General features: G+C 38.3%; 1 pseudogene; it reads right to left on the bottom strand.

Annotated features, from left to right (window-relative positions):
• Positions 1-9,353: 9,353 nt before the first annotated feature.
• On the bottom strand, positions 9,354-10,721 carry LOC123462186 (annotated as a pseudogene).
• Positions 10,722-16,445: the final 5,724 nt, after the last annotated feature.

The following is a 16,445-nucleotide window of genomic DNA, read 5'->3' on the forward strand; positions in this document are numbered from 1 at the left end:
AACCGGATACCAGCACAAAGGGGAAGGAGATCAATGCAGAGAAAAATCAACTCCTACCAAATCAGAGAGCCAGAGCCTCAGAGGCCCCCAACACCTCAGCACTGAAGCAGACCAAAAATGAACCCAACATGGCTCAGGGAAATTTTGCGGAAGAGGGGGCGGAAAGACTGTCAGAGTCACATGTTGGGTCATGATTTGCAGAGACATTTATCATACCAATAACTGGGGGCTAACTCCACAATGCACGACCCATTTTCATTAACAAGGAGGGTCTAATGGGAGAGGGTAGATCACAGATGAGCCTATATAATGGTACCAAACTGCCTGTATTTACTGAAAAGAAAACTAATAAATTAAATTAAAAAAAAAATAAATTCAATTATGGTTTTTATCTGTTTTCTACAGCTTTCCTTTAAGGAGACAGGACTGTGGTTCTTAGTGTTGTCAACATCTTGGTGCCACATGTTAGCTTAGGAGTGACTTCATTTTGTCTTCCTGACTTGACATTTGAGCCAATGTATCCCACTGGTCACACCTCCTACACACAAGCCTTCGTCAGGTTCACCCTATTCCAATATCCCGTGGATGTCTTGCTACTCTATGTAGTAAACATGCTCATTTCTGAAAAGCCCAATAGATATGGGTTATATAACTGGATTAGAATTCAACATTTTTACAAAAATGTGTTTTCCAATAGTAAGAAAAATACAAATGAAGACATATAGATTCAAACTAATTTAGTATTTTAGAAAAACTTTGTGTTTATTCCCAGAGGGGTATTAAGTTGTCTTAAATTTGGCTTTATATTTTCTTATCCAGATTTGTCATTGAGATTCATTGGACTCTGAATTAATCTATACATTTATTTACTTTATATTCCCCACTGCATCTTCTAGAATGGTCTGCACACCAAAGACACACACAAATTTTATTGACCCATGGACTGACATTTTTAGTGTGTGACATGGGTTGACAGATGTTTTATCAGCATTGAGGGACTGCATGCCACCAGTGGATGTTATTAAGTTGCAGGAATCAATAACTGGAGTATGCCACGGGCACTTACTTTCAAGTACAGGTTTTATAGAAAAGTCTTTCATGAATTTACTTCAGATAGAGGAGCAATTTACTTTTCATTACTATATTTTATAAACATGAGCCTTTTGGTTTTTATTGACATCTTTTTATCACTTCAAAATGCAATTTATGTGCTGTTAACTTAAAATTAGGTACATACCTAGTCACTTGAGACTCTACTGTACACACAACAAATTTGAGGCACACTGGAAATGTCTTCTGATTTCTTTAAAGTATGCATTGTGAAAAACGAGTGTAGTCTGAGATGAATAAAGATAAATGCTCTTCACATTTTCTTTTGGAACAAGAAGATTTCTATAAATATAGGCTTGGAAAATAAATGATTAGACTTTTGGATAACTGATTAAAGTAATGCGTAGTGAGTTGCCAGCCATGACAAACAGCAATTTCTAGACAATGGGGTGTGTTAGTTAAGAGGAAACACTATTAAATTAATCCAGTCTCCTTAGCTGATGATCAGTAGATCAGCAGCTCCAAGGCATGCCCAAAGCAGTGTGCTTGGACACTGGAGGACTCTTCCCAAACCCCTTCAGGTTTAGAAAGTGGAGATTATTTTAGCATAAAGTATTTAACTTGGGAGACAAGAAGAGATGAGGAAATAAATAAACTAGAAGAATTAATCTGTTTGTTTTAAATGCTAACTTGTTGGTTCAACAAATTAATAAAATAACTACTAACATGCGTTTTAGGAATAATGATAAACTTTGTAGCAGTTTTCACTTTCCAAAACAAGTATGTGCCACCTGTATAAGTCCATCACTTTCCCTCACGGTCTTGTTCTTCCTACAGTGGCAGGTTGAGATTGTGTTTATGAACGCATCTTTATAGCATAGTTTGAAAGTATGGATTATGCTTGGCTTCCTGGCTAGATCCTTTTCCCCATCCTTGCTCTCCCTTCCCCAAGTACATTCAATTGACTTTTATGGTAGAAATTTCAAGGAAAATAAAAAGCCAGTCTTGTGGTAATGAGTTCCCTCTTAGTATGTTCAAGTTCAGACTAAACAGCTACTCTGATACAGAGGAGTTTCAAGGTTAACATTGGTATCTCACAATTATTTCATTCAAAATGTGACTGATCACTGAATATTTTTCTGTTTCTATCCCCTGACATTTTATACCTTATTTTGAGTATGGGTTGAAGATATTGGGAGAAGAAATTCACATTTTTGTCTACATGTTATTAGGATTTTAGGTGAATATTGCTTAGAATAAATATATTAATAAACCCATTTTTATGTTTTGCCCAACTTAAAAAGTACATAGGGTTATTTATCAATGATTAAAAGAGTGAAGTCGTTTTTTGCTGAATATGTCTAAAATTTTAAATTATAAGAATGAATTTTGTCAATATTTCATACTTTTTCTTTTCTGAACAAGAGGTCTAATAATAAATGTGTTTATGGCATAATACTTTATGTTAATTTGACACATTAACTTTTATACACATCCTTTCACATGTATTATATTATCAAAGTTTCTCTCAGCTGACCACTTAGGCAGGAAATGAACCTAGCTCAGTGAAGTTAGATGATCACCTGGTGTTTCACAGCTAGCAAGGGGCATGTTGAGGACGAAAGCCTCCTTCTCCTCACCCTGTCCTAAATTCCTTTTCTTTCTTTTTGTTAATGGCTTTAGGTATTGGCAATTTTATCAGTGAGAAGCTGCTTTTCCCTCTGGTTGGAGAAAATTGCCTCTCACCTTTGCAATGTCTTTTAGCCTTATTATGGAGTATATTTGTAGAACAAAGCCAGCTTTGAAATGTCACGTACTTCAGAGTCAGAAATTGTGCCAACTAGAAGCAGTGGGATGGTGTCTGCCAGAGCAGTGGGCGTCACTGCTTGGACTCTGAGCTGTGGGTTGAGCTACACCCAGTAGGATGCAGCTAGGAGCTTGTCAGACAGGTACAGGATGCAAGCTCTGGAGGGATGAAGTCCTGACTAACTGTATGTAAGGGACATTTCAAAGGGTCATGAGTGAGCATGGGCAATGGAATGAAGTATAGGATGAGGCATGTGAGAGCAGCTGTGATGTCAAATTGCAGAGGCCATCATTAAGAGGCAGACTATGCACTTCTGTCAGGCACATTACCAGTTAGACTCAGAAAACACAGAGAAAAACAGGTATCCATACTTTCCAGTGTCCATGAATGTGCTGTTTCTTTGCCTGTCAGAGTGGGTATTCCTACCACAGATGAGCCTGGTACTCTGCAAACTAGAAATTAGTTCACTTTTCCAAAGAGGGCTTTGTTGGTATTGTTCCTACATGTAGTCATAGTCCTTGTCTCTTACTAGTGAGAAAATCTTGCATGATTCAACTGGCTTAGTCCCTGTGGTGGTTTGAATCAGCTATCCCCCATAAACTCAAGTGTTTTTAATGCTTGGTTCCAGCTGATGGCAATTTGGTTGGTGAAGCCTTGCTAGTGGAGGTGTGGTGATGGGGATGGGTTTAGGGCTGTTAAATCCAGCTCCTGTTTTCCAGAAATCAGCTCCTTCTCCTGCTGCTATTTGCCACCTGCTGTGGTGAGGAGATAATGTCCAGTCTCTACTATGCCATCTTTCCCCTGCCATCATGGAGCTTCCTGTTGAGACTAAGCCAAATTTAAACAAAAAAGAAAAACTTTCCTCTGATCAGCTGCTTCGTTTGGTCAATGGCTTTGTCCTAGAAACAGGAATGTAACTGCAACAGTACCAAATCTGCCACTCCAGGAATGTCACATCTGATTCATTCAGTACTATTCCTTTAAAAAGAAAGAAAAATGATGAAACCCATGCAAATGATTATATTAATGAAAAAAATTGAGGAGAATCAGTGAAAGTCCTTGTGAATTCTCAGAGGTCAATAAGAATCACATACCATTAAAAAGCTTCATTTCAGTTTAAAATACTATAGTTGAGGATTTGCAATAGATTAACAAGAAAGAGAAAGGTCATGAGTCTGTACAAAAGGAGAGCTAACATAATACCAACAAGATTTAAAATTAAGAATCAGATTAAATTGCACTGTTTGGTTCATTTTGCACTGTGCAATTAATTTTTTACTTATGTCACTTCTCTTTTCAGAAAGTTACCTGCTTCTAAACTAAAGAATGTCTAGAGATCTGGAGTGTCCACAGGTGTGATGTGAAAATTGTTCAAGTAAGATTATCCTGGAAGCTAGTAGTCAGGTATCCTCTTGGCATTATCAACCATCAGAATATGTGGTAGATAGTGTATTTTCCATGTTGTTCCAAGAGTAGTCTTTTTCTTGGAGACAGAATTTAACTTGCAGTAGATGTTTTAGAATAAAGATAGAAATTACCTATAGACAACAGAGACTGAATGACTATGGTTAGCTGATTATGATTAACAATAACAGCATAGAAGAAAGTAAAATTGCCTACTAGATATAGTAAAGACTTCACAAATCTTTCCCTGGGGACAAAAATATATTTTTGGTAGTAAGGAAATTGATAAATATTAAACACTTACCCAAAAATATATGTTTTCTGAAATATTTATGCCAGTGACAATGGCATATAATATAATATATATATATATATATATATATATATATATATATATATATATATATATATATATATATTAACCTTGGGGAAGCTGAGCATCTCTTCTGATTTGATAATGTTTCCATGGTTGCTATACGGTAGAGATAATTTAGACATATAGAACATGCAAGGATGATTTAATTATTTCTAGTTTTTCGAGTTTTACCTGAGGACTGCCATGAAATGTCAAAGACTTTTTTTAAGTATAAAGGACTTTCTGATGTATGTATCTCTTCTACATTTTTGAGCTGATCATTGGATGGAAACATCAGAAATAATTTAAAAATACTTGATTGAGATGAGATAGGATCATGAATGCTCATGATTGGTTACTTAACCAGTCAAGGCAACTTTAGAATAGTCTGAAATAAACCTAGAAGACTATGTAGAATTTTGATGAACTTAGGTTCTTTATGGATGAAAAACTTCTTAGAATTTTTTTCAAAAAGTACCTTTATTCCTTTTTAAAGCCACTTAAGCTTTTTCTTTCCAGGTGTCCATAGTGCAGGATCTTGCTGGGCTGTAGTCTTTGGATCTTTTTGACTTTTGGAAGAGATGCTGTCCTCTTACCTGCAGCTTTCTGGGCAGGGGGATTCTGCTGGGCCAGAGCCATACAGCAGTCACCATCTTTGCTGTGACTTTACCATTAGCCACAGCTGACACAGCAGCTTTCATGGCAGCCTAAGCCACAGGGGAGTTTTGGGGAAAGCTATCAAGGTAACTACTATGTTTCTGAACTTTGTTCTCAGTTATTTGGTTCCTTATTTTCTTTGTCTTCATGACTTTCAAAATTAGAATATGTCATCCTGGCTTTCCTTTCTCTGGCTTCAATCCTCTTTGCCCATCTTGTGGCTGCTCACTTTGTACTGGTCCCTAGCTTCTCACAGGTTTTTCCACATGTTTCTGGTATGTACTTATGTGGTAACTAGAGAATGAAGTCAGTAGGCTGCATGAATTTGAAAGGCATGGCCTGTCCCCTTAACCAGGTGCAGGGTCCAGTCACCAAAGACCTGTTCTGTTGATAACATCTACAGTTGCAAATAGCTGTCAGGCATGAAGCCCAAAAGAGATGTAGGCTACCTATGACTCTATGAGGTGCCTGGGCATCATGGCAGCAATGTTGAGCCAGAAGGAAACTCTCATAGACTCTGAAAATTTTAAGATAATGATAACCTTATCATAAAGTCAATGCACAGTATGAAGATTATTCTGATAAAAGATCACACATGCTCACATGATCAGGTTACAAAGAAGAGAACCTACCACCCTACCCCTGTACTATCCCTTGTCAAGTACTCTACTACTGATTTGTCTTTTTGTTTGTTTTTGAGACAGGGTTTGATGTAGTTCAGGCTGGCCTCAAACTCTCAATGTAGTGTAGGATGACCTTGAACTCCTGATCCTCTTGCCTCCACTTCCCAAATACTGGGATTACAGGAATGTACCATCAAACCTGGCTCCTAGTTCATTATTTGAATAGAGAGAACCCCAAACTTACTAACTTTAATGTTAATATTTGGAATACGTTTTTGTAAGTTGATCCCAACTCTCTTATATTATTTATTTATTTATTTTTAATTTATTTTTATGTACTTGAGAGAGAGAGAGACTGAAAGAAAGAGAAAGAGGCCAATAGAGAGAAAGTGAGAATGGGCACACCTAGGTCTTCAGCCACTGCAAACAAACTACAGATGCATGTGTCACTTTGTGCATCTGGCTTATTTGGTTCCTAGAAAGTCAAACCTCAGTCCTTTGGCTTTGTGGGCAAGCACCTTAACTGGTAAGCCATCTCTCCAGCCCTTATTTATTTATTTTTAATTTTACCTTTTAGTTGCCATATAGAGATTTAAGTGTCATTATTTATAGTATTTTGAGTAAGTTCATCAAGATTATGTCCTTTTCAAAATTTAACATTTTAAAACTCCCTTTTACATTCAGGCACTATAAACCAATGTAAATAAAATTCACTTTAAAAACCATTTGTAATTTCTATTCTATTCCCCTTCAAGTTAATTCTTTTGCCATTCCTTGATATTCCTTCATATTCTGGAGTGAAGTGAGACTTTGGTCTCTGCAAAGCTATAGCATACATCTATATGCACTTCTATGTACACACAGTTTACAAGCATTCATGTAGATACACTTCTATGTATATGGTATATGCGGTGTACATTTAGACACACTTCTATGTATGTGCAGCATACATGTAGATACACTTCTACATTATCACTTGCCTCTCTTATTGTCTCAGAAACTTGTACTAATGATAACTTTTCACCAATGTAACTAACTTGGGTTTTTGAGGGAACATCATGGTTAAGGACATGCTTAGTAGATAGTGTCATATCCAAACATTTTAGCAAACCAGAAAATCTCATGAACATACAGAACATGATTTTCTGTAGTTTTGTGTATGGAAATTATACCTTTAAATTTGTAAAATATGTAAAATTTGTAAAATACTCAAAAGACCGAAACACAATCAACATCAGTAGATGAATAGACAAGAAAAATGTGATACATGTACACAATAGCATTTTCTTAAGCAATAAAGAAAAATTGTCATGTTGTTTGCAGAATGGATGGAACTGGTTATCACCATGGGAGGAGGAATAAGTGAGCCCCATGGAGGCAGGTATCACAGGCTTTCTCGTATGTGAAACAAAGGACATGAAACTGAAAAAAAGAGCTACAAAGAATGAAGGAAAGGAAGGGGAGAAAGGGAGGGAGACATGAATTAATACTAGAGAGGGTGAATATGATCAAGGTATATTAAATGCATATGTGGAAATGTTATCATGAAATCCTATTGTGTAACTAATATACACTAATTAGAAAGGGGTTCTGTAATAAAATTTACTAATACTTCCCACAGGCAAAAGCTCATTCATGGATATGTAGACAGAAGTGTAAATCTTCATGTCTACAATCACAAGACCAAAGTCTATCATTCCCTATCTCAGAGTTTTTCTCTTTGCTAGTGAACATTAAATATCTTCTTGATTGAATTGAGTTCACAGATAAACCAATAGATTAGTAACCACATCAGAAAAACCTTATCAAACCTAGTTCTTTGTCACCACTCACATGATAGAATAAAACTTCTATTATGAGGTCAGATTCTCAAACAATGCTGTCACTTAGTTTAACAAGTATCATCCCTGCACCTATCAGAAGCCAAATATCAGGGAGTCAGCCAATTTAATATTCTTCTGGTTCATGGGATTTACTCTTTGTAGCAGACAGCTTCGGATTGCTGGAATGAACTTTCAAACCAGGAACAGTTATGGAGGAAGGGACTGAAGCTTACAGATCCAGGGGAAGCTTACAGATACTGAAGCTTACAGATCCAGGGGAAGTTCCATAATGGCAGAAGAAGCTGGCTCTCTTTCTTAGAACCAAGAGGAAAACACCCATAAGCCATTAACACCAGTACAAGCAAGCAAACTTTTAGAACTCCAGGCTAAACTCAAGCACTTTGCATATCTTTAGACTGGAATTCCTAATCCATTCCCACACCTGAGGGCTGGACCCTAGGATCTGACTACAGTGAAACCACATCCAGCCAGGGCCTGCTGATCAAAATTATAAGCTTTATCTTGGCATGGTGATGCACGCCTTTGATCCCAGCACTAGGGAGGCAGAGGTAGGAGGATCACCATGAATTGGAGGCCACCCTGAGACTACATAGTGAATTTCATGTCAGTCTGGGCTAGAGTGAGACCCTACCTTTATAAAAAAAAAAAGGAAAGAAGGAAAGAAATAAAATAAAATAAAATTATGAACTTTAGTGAAATACTAAATATGTTAGGGGCCATCCATTCAAACTACCACACTTTTAAAACCATGAAGAGACATGCCTCCCTTAGACATTTTAGAGATATACTGTTGTGACACTTTAACAGATTAAGCATCCTGAGCATCCTCATGGATACTACGGAAGTGCCAGGGAATAACTTTTAATAAAGTAAAATTATGGGCTGAGAAGATGGCTCAGTGATAAAGGTGCTTATTTGCAAAGCCTGCTAGCCTCAGTTCCACTCCCAAGCCACCCACATAAATAGGGTGCAGAAAGTGGTACAACATCTGGTATTTGTTTGAAGCTGTAAGAGGCTCTGGTTCACCCCTCTCCCAAATACATACAGATAAAGAAGTAAATTCATTTCAAAAGTAATATGTTGACTCTCATAATTCTATACTGAATCTATATAGTGCCAAGGCTCTAATTCATCACTGAATTCATGAAGGCAGAAATAAGTAACACACAATGCCTAGCTCTATTCTCCACTATAATTTTATTTACTTAGTTCTCTTTTATTTATTCACTTGACCATTTGTTTTTAGTTTGTAAATAACACTGTATGTAGTAATATGGGAAAGTACAATTGAATTTTTCTATATGTGTGTAGAAAAATCCTACTTTTATATTTTTTGAGCAACTGGCTATTATTCTCTGAATTTTCTTTTAGTATAGGTCATTAAAGGTCTTTGCCCTTCAAGTATTATGCATTTGGCTTCTGTCTAGAAGTGATTGCCTATTGGTCATATGCTGACTATTCTGCAGATAGTGACTATTGAAGATCATTTAACTTCTAAAGCGAATTTTAATTTTCTCTCATTATAATTCTTTTCCTATAAGGTGATTTTATTAACTTTTTAAGGAAACCAGAAAGAAATTTAATAGAGTACAAAAGTATTTTTTTTTAATTTACATGAAAGGACAATATTTATTTAAACAGAGCTCAATGGGGTAACCATGGTATCATCAGAGTGCATCCAGAGGAAAAAGGGAGGAAGGGCCAACTGAAACTCAACGGCATTCCCACACCTTTACTGTTTGATCTACACTGCCAGTAACCATATAGGGTGCCGTCTTGTGAAAATCCAAGGAGGTAACAAAGTGTTCATGCGCATTGAGGGTCTTCATGCATCGTTTGTTCTTGTAATCCCATAAACGTAGAGTCTTGTCATCAGCACAACTCAAACTTCCCCCCAGAATGGAACAGAACTCCACGTAACCAGTTATCATGACCCACAAGAGTCATAAGGCACATGCCAGTACTGACATCCCACAGCTTAATAGTTTTGTCTCTGGATCCAGATAGCAAGAACGGCCCAGGCTTGCCACTTTTTTTAGTCTCAGATCCTGTTGCTTCAGAGATGGAAGAATATGAACTTTCTGGAATCCAGGAAATGCATTCTACCACATGTTCATGTTCTCGGAGCTCAGCTTTGCATTCCTTGGTTGCTACAACCCATACGCGCACAGTCTGGTCATTGGAACAGCTGGCTATCAGAGTGCCATCCTGATTTGGCCGCACCATACGTACCCATTCTCTGTGTCCTGTGAATGTCTTCACACAGTAGCCAGTTTGCACTTCCCACATTTTTATAGTTTTATCCCTTGAGGCAGACACTATATGATCTCCATTAGGCATGATGGCTACTGAAGAGACATTATGGTCATGGCCATGCATGGTCCTGATGCATTCAAAGCCCTGAAAATCCCATAGTTTAATGGTCATATCTGCAGAACAGGAAGCCAGAAACTTGCCACTGTGGTCAAAGGAAATGTCCTGTACAGAGTCTGTATGCCCCTTAAGAGTTCGTTCAAAATCTCCAGTCTCATAATCCCACACCTTAATTGTAGCATCCTCTGAAGCAGATACCGTAACACTGAACACAGGATGGAAAATTACTCGAGTCACTGGACTCCTATGACCACTCAATGCGTATTTTTCTGGTGGACGGGGAATCCATTCTTTTGGGTCTCGTTTCTGACCAAGAGGACCACCCGACGTAAATTCTTCTTTTGCTTCATTTAGTTTTGATTCTAATTCCATAACCTTCTTTTGTAATCTAATAACAGATGTCCATTTTTTTTCCAAAAGGCCAGCATACTTTTTATCTAATTCTTCATTCATATCTAATTCAGCTTCCTTTTTAAAAACCGAATATGCTTCTTCATAACCATTTGAACGAAGATAATCTGCTATAGCTCGATTTAGTTCATCTCATTGTCGCTGGGACAGCACCATTTTGGCTGTAATGTGAAGCTTATTTGATATATGTCCTTCAGGAAATCCAAAGCTTTGAGATCCTTGGATATATATAATTAAATATGCCACTATGTGGCTTCCACACAGGCAAAAATGATTCTTTTGAAAGTGATTCCAACCAGTAGCCAGGAAATATTCAACAAGTACAGTTCATTCCACCTGTGAAGCCTAAGGATGCCGGTTCGAGGCTCAATTCCCCAGTACCCATATAAGCCAGATGAAGGGGGGGCGTGCATCTGGAGTTCTTTTGCAGTGGCTGGAGACTCTGGCGCACACATTCTTTCCTCTCTCTGCCTCTTTCTCGCTCTGGGAGGCGAGAGAGAATGAATAAACAGATACAGGCACCGAGTTTCTTTTGCTCAGTCACCGCGAGGGGAGGGCGAGGCCGCGTCCGAGAGGCCGCGCGGGTGGAGCGCGAGCCCGGGCCGAGGACCAGCGAGGGCCGCGGCTGCCCGGCCACGCCCCCTCCGCCCGCCGCTCACTCAACGCCGCGCGCCGCCATTTTGAGAGCGAGGAGAGAAGAAGGAGGAGGCGGCGGCGGCGGCAGGGGGAGGGGAGGCCAAAAGTATTTTAATTTTGATATGAATCATCTGTATAAATATGAACATGTAAATACTGTAAAAAAAATCAACAAAATAATTCTTTTATTTATTTGAAAGAGAGAAAGAAAGAGACAGATAGCATGGGCATGCCAGGGCCTTCAGCCTGTGCAAACGAACTCCAGACACAATGTACCACCTTGTGCATCTGGCTTTCATGGGTCCTGGGGAATTAAACCTAGGTCCTTTGGCTTTGCAGGCAAGCCCCTTAACTGCTGAGCCAGATCTCCAGCCCAATTAAATAACTTTCTTTGGTCAGTGTTCAAAGGGAACCTTTGAAGATTTAGTACATGTTTCATCCCTAATCTGAGCTCTTGGGATTCTTTGATTATAGGGTTGAATCTGTGTGCATGTGTGTGTATGTACTTCTAGTAGTACATTTGCAGTTTTTTGGCAATATTTTTATACTTCAGACAAGGGTTTGTCAACCAGAGATAAAGCTGAATGTGCTATTGAAAGAAATTGTTTTGCTATATTAAAACATCGGTTCAATCATGTGATGTTTAATCTTGATTGACAACCTCATTATATTAGGAAATATCAGGTGATTAGTGGAGCACACCTGTGGGTATGTCTATGATGTTCCAGAGACAGTTAGATTGTGGATCTGTCCAGACGAACTCAGTAATAACTTAATGCATTCATAATAAGATGGCTTTACTGAGACGAGGGTCTAAACAGGGATAGCAGTTCACCGGAAACCTGTCCTTGGGGCTACATATCTCCCTGGCTTCTTTCTGTATTGTGCCTTTCTCTACTTACTGTGTTGTCTTGAGTTAAGTAAGCTACCCAGATTTGTCCTCTCTAACACAACAGACTCACACCTCTGAATTCGTTAGTCAAAATAAATTGCTCTTCATTCAAGGAGTTCTTTTGGGTATTTTGATCACAGAAAGGATAAATGTAGCTAATATAAATGGAAGAATATTGATTAAAAATATTCTTGAAAGTTACAGGAACTTAAAGCATAAATTAGTTGGTATAAAGAATCTATAGAAATAAACACAGAGCAAAGGGCAAACCCCTATTTCTGTCTGAAAGTCAATATAGTGCATATGTCCACCAAGTGGTTCTTAAGAAATTGAACACTTAAAAGTGATACAAAATAGAGAGTGCATTGATGTTGGCATTATGCTCCCCACCCCTGAGGGCTGTTTCCACTGTGGAAGGTGCATCAGTGAGCTGTCATTTACTGGTTGAGCCCATACACTTCTTTGGACCACCTGATGATGAAATCTGACAAGTGTCAGGCTTGCCCATAGCTCTTTTACCTAGTTTATCCTCTCTCCATTTTTTGACAGTTCCAGAATGGAGTTTATTTCCTGCATTTAATGGATTTGTCATAAACCTTAATTGAATCTTCCAGATAAAAAGAAGTTAGGACAACTTCAATAGTCTAGCTTGTAGCCTTGGTAGATTCCTCCAACCTGAATATCAATCCAGGATTTGGAAGATGTGCTGGAATAATTGCAAATCATCCTTATCAGGCCCAGAGCATAAATACTTTTCTCATCTTTCTACAGGTTCAGACTTAGGGTTTTAGGAAAGAAAAAGTATTTCAGGAAACAATTTATACTTGAAGGTTCAAATTCTCTAACAATGTTCTCCTGAAAGAATATTAGACAATATTTAATAATTAACTTTATTGTTAGGATACATATCCCATAGGCAACAGTGTGTTGCAAATAGAATTACTTTTAGAAATGACAATAAATTTAAATGTATTTTATTAATGAGCTTTCAAAGACAAAATAATCAAATAAATGCATATTGAGTATGCTTTTTTTTCCCAGTCACATAAAACTACAACATTGGGCAGGATACTTGAAATTAACTATTATTAAAACACAATCTTACATTTTGTACCTCAGGATCAAGTCTCTGATCACATATTTTTATGAACTGGCAGAAGATTTTTGATACATGTTTAAAATTGTCAAAGAACACCTGTAATTTATATTTATATTTTATTTATTTATTTATTTATTTTTGGTTTTACGAGGTAGGGTCTCACTCTGGTCCAGGCTGACCTGGAATTAACTCTGTCATCTCAGGGTGGCCTTGAACGCATGGCAATCCTCCTACCTCTGCCTCCTGAGTGCTGGGATTAAAGGCGTGCGCCACCATGCCCGGCTGAACACCTGTAACTTAAAACCCCAATACAACCTATTATTTCTTTTCCCATGGTTGATATTTTTCCTGTTGAGTAAGAAGAAAAGGGAAAGATAAAATGAGCTATTTCTATGAAGTGGTTTGTTTAGTCAGCCTCAGCAATCTTGGGTCTAATCAAGTCAGTTGTCTCTGTGACAGTTGTTTCTGAAGTTATTTTATGCGGAGCTAAGATTCTGAGAAATGAGGAAAACATTAGAGAGTGATGCTAATTTTCATACAGAACAGAGGTGATTGCTGGGAGAAATTGTGACCTAAGGATACAGAGATACTTTGCTTATTTATAGCATTCTAAATAGGCAATTTCATTAGGGCCCCTTTGCCTCAAATTAGAAATTGGCATTCACCATCATTTTAAGAACTTCTCTTGATGTTAAAAAAAATCCATATATCAAAGTTTAATTACTTCATATGTGTTTCAAAAATAGATTCCAAACTCTAAATTTTAGATATTTTTGTCTTGTTTTCATTTTGGGTACTTACCTTCCAATTTCTTAATGTATTTTTATTGTCTGGAAAGCTATTGGAGATTTTTTTCAATAAACCTCAGAGGACTTAATAAAAGTATGAATTTATAAGGCATATTTCTTCCATTCCTTTTCTTTTTTTTAATAGTTATGGACATACTCAGTATGTTAACAGCACATGTTGGTACCATCCTTTCCCTCATTCCTGCACACCTTCCAAAGGGACGTTCCACAATGGGAATGCCCATTGGGATTGTGGGTCGTGCATTGTAGGTACAGCCATCAGTTATGGAGAAGAGGCAATGTCTCTGTGCATAATTTCCCAACTTGTGGTTTTAACAATCTTTCTGCCCCCTCTTCCATGAAATTCACTGAACCATGTTGGGTTTGTTTTAAGTCTACTTCAGTGATGGGCTCTTAGGAGCCTGTGGATTTCTGGTTTGGTAGGTGTTGAATGTCCTCTGTGTCTACCTCCTTCACCCTTGTGCTGATATAAGGTATATCAAGAAAACAGCAATCTTGCTCATTTCCCCAATTCCTCTGTGGTTTCAGCTGGGGTCCTGGTAAAGTGCAATATGTCATTTCTCTCCTCAGGTTCCACTTCCATCTCAGAAAGAAAAAAGAGAAGCAGATTCTCCAATGGAGAGTGAAGTCAGCACAGGTTAAGTAGGATAACCATTATTAGTTTAGAGAGAATAGGCATAGACCCTCTTATAGCCCAAGATTAGTGGGAACTTGATATTGGAGAGCAAACTCACTATCTGGATATAATTCTGACTTGTTTCCCAGTTCCAGATATGGGTTTCTTTCCACTGAGAAAATCTCTTATCCAATACAATAGCAGATGGTTACCCACCATGGTTGTGTGCCACTACTGCACTTCTGTGAGCATCTTGTCAGGTTGTTTGGTTCTGAGTAGCTTAGACCTCGAGTTGCTCAGACAGATATTGGCCACATTTCTCCTGTAGCTCATGTAGCACCTGCTAGCAGTAGACAAACTCACTGGGGCCTGACTCTTTTCAAGATTCCAGCCAGGTCTCTCCATGTTCCATACTAATAGCATAAGGTGTCTTCAGCAGTAGGGTCTTACCATTAACCTCTGGTGGGTAATTAACTGCTTTCACAGAAGTCTGTTTGGTTTTGGTTAACCTTGTAAGTCTCTCTAATCAACAGCTCATTGTGGGTGTTAAGCACATCCTGGTACTGGGAGTTACAAGCCAGCATTATTGGAGAAGAAAGAAGAAAAAGAAAGAAAATATTAAAAAAGAAACGGAAGATTTAAGGTTAGTCTTCATCTCACCTTCTCCAGGGCCCTTCGATTTAGGTGCTCCCTCTGAGGTTCTGATGAGGTTTTAAACTTTTAGTCTGTCATCCAGGATATAGGAGTTTATGGTACCAGTTCCAACAGTGGACACTGCAAGTCTTAAATTTGGCCAGCCAGGCCAAATGAGCCAGTGCGTACAATAGTGGCATGTCTTTTATGGGGGAGACCAACTGCTCTCTAATTGGATTGGAGACCACCTCCATGAGAAACAATACATGCTTGGTGCTGAAAATCTATGATGGGGGAAGTCATGAGGCCTAGGGGTGTAACACCTGATGATATCTGGCTAAATGTACATATTATGCTCATCAAACTTCCCCATAAGCATTTCTCATCATGTTTATACACATATATTAATGATACACTCACTTTTGGTTAGAGAAGCTTCTATTCTCAGGTGGTGGGGACCTTGGGATGACTCAAAAGGCAACATAGTGCTGTGAAGAAGTGATAGAAGAATGCTCAGCACTGAAACATCTCTATCAACACACCTTCTAAGGCTCAGGGTCTGTTGAACTCAGGTTCTCATTGCTGGCAGAAATCACCCAACCAAGAGCAGCTTTGGGAAGAAAAGGGTTACTTTTGGCTTACAGACTTGAGGGGAAACTCCACGATGGCAGAGGAAAACAATGGAATGAACAGAGGGTGGATTTCACCTCCTGGCCAAAACCAGGCAGACAACCAAAACAGGAGAATGTGAAAACATTGGCAAGGGGAAACTGGCTATAACACCCATAACTCTGCCCACAATAATATTCTGCCTCTAGGAGGCATTAATTCCCAAATCTCCATCAGCTAGGAGCCTAGCATTCAGAATACTTAAGTTTATGGAGGACACCTGAATCAAACCACCACGTTCTGCCCCTAGCCCTCATATACTGTAACCATCCATGTTGTAAAATGTAATGCATTCAGTCCAACTTTAAATGTCCCCATATTTTTTATCAATCCTAAGAATGTTCAAAAATCCCTATAATCAGAAGTCTTTTAAATGAGCCATAATACCAAAAAATCCCCCCAAACCCATAATGGCACAGAATAAACATTCACATTGAAAAAGATGGCATTGGGCATAGCAAAGAAATATTCGACAAATACAAGATTTAAAACAACCAGGGCAAACATCAAACTCTGTACCTCTAAGTCCTACTCTACCAGTGACAAATCTCTAAGTCAAATAATTCC

The sequence above is a fragment of the Jaculus jaculus genome, chromosome 7 (assembly GCF_020740685.1).
Source record: "Jaculus jaculus isolate mJacJac1 chromosome 7, mJacJac1.mat.Y.cur, whole genome shotgun sequence".
NCBI classification, from domain to species: Eukaryota; Metazoa; Chordata; class Mammalia; order Rodentia; family Dipodidae; genus Jaculus; species Jaculus jaculus.